Here is a 1,479-nt window from a genome sequence, read left to right on the forward strand (position 1 = left end):
CCACCACTCTCTCGATCTGACCCCTAGGGTGCCCCTCCTCCCCTCCACGGTCCCCTGTCCCCTTCCCCCCCCTCCGATGCCTGAGATAATGAAGTGGACTACTATGGAAAAAGGCATCGTTACTTGCGAGAACATGCCGCGGTGGAAATGTTACATGACCCCACGTTTATTCCTCTAAATTCTGATCCCCATTCAAATTCCAATCCAAACCGAGACTGTCATCCCGAGAGAGTCAGGTGTACACCGGATATGTGGTGTATATTCACAAGATCTGCCCCCGGTGAGTACGGCGGTACGTTAGCAGCAATGTATGGCAGAGGGCAAGAAGAGCCCTTTTGAATGAACTGATTACTAATCTCCGTGACTTTGAGCTACGTTTAACCCCTCTACGTGCTTACGTTTCAGCCATTTTGAAAGTAACTGAAAGTGACTGGATGGAATAGAGAGTAATCAAGAAGATGTGATGGAGGAACTGTCTACTGTGCTTCATCGTGACGAACCCCATGAACCCGTGGTGATATGAGACACAGCTGATGAGGATCAGGATTATCAAAACAGCCTACTGGAGGGGCTGATCAAATTGGTTTCCTCCCAGCCTGCATCATCCGGTATCTCAGCTATGAAGAGAAGACGTGCTCCAGCTCGAGCAAGTGACAACAGTAAGACTATGTTGCGTATTGCCTTGTGGAATTACCTGCGTCAGCATGGAGAAAATGTGAAGAAGTGGCATAAAAAACCCACTCCTGCACTGTGAGCACAGGTAAAAGAACTACAAGACAGATCAACCACCACGGCGATCTCTTCCAAAAAGGTGACCGCTCCAGTTGCTGTGGGACAGGATTATTGCCTTATATTGTGTTATCTTGCATTCCGAAATTATATTTGGTAAATTAGCTTTCCTCCTCAGATGGTAGCCGCTGTTTTGTTTTCAGGCATCTCCCTACCCTTTCCCCTTTTTCCTGACCCCCTTTCCACCCCATAGAATCCCCCTTCGCTGGGGGTTCCCGATCAAAGCAGCTGTCCTGAGAACACATCCTCCACACTGTCCCCCCTCCCCTTCCCCCCCCTCCCTGCTGCAGCGTCTGATGCGCGGACTCAGATGTGAACGATCCAAATTGTTTATGACAAGCTCTCTCATCACTTACATACCTTCTCAAGTTTTGTTTGTTTGTTTATTTGTTTTTAGCATTCCCATTGAGGCTGATTCTCACTAGCTCAGATGGGAAAAGGGAGGGGGGTAAATCGTTGAGTAGGTGTGTCTTCCATTCAGCAGGAGCTGCACATGATGGGATTCTTAGTTCTTGCAGACTAAAGCCCTGACAGATCCTTGGATACTTAAAGCTGTTGTGATGCTTTACCACATGGTTCAGAAACTCAGACTGGAATATCTCATTGGCCAGTGCTGAACAATGACATTTCAAACCCACACGTTCATTGGGATTGAATTAAATTGGGATTGGATTAAAGCATTTTGGAATA

General features: G+C 47.3%; 1 long non-coding RNA gene across 1 annotated transcript; it reads left to right on the top strand.

Moving 5' to 3' along the window:
• The first annotated feature begins 144 nt into the window (after positions 1 to 144).
• On the top strand, positions 145 to 906 carry LOC107055210. Its single transcript, XR_001470262.4, has 2 exons — positions 145 to 280; positions 406 to 906. It is a non-coding gene; the product is annotated as an uncharacterized LOC107055210 (long non-coding RNA).
• Positions 907 to 1,479: the final 573 nt, after the last annotated feature.

This window comes from Gallus gallus, chromosome 27 (assembly GCF_016699485.2).
Source record: "Gallus gallus isolate bGalGal1 chromosome 27, bGalGal1.mat.broiler.GRCg7b, whole genome shotgun sequence".
Lineage (NCBI taxonomy): Eukaryota > Metazoa > Chordata > Aves > Galliformes > Phasianidae > Gallus > Gallus gallus.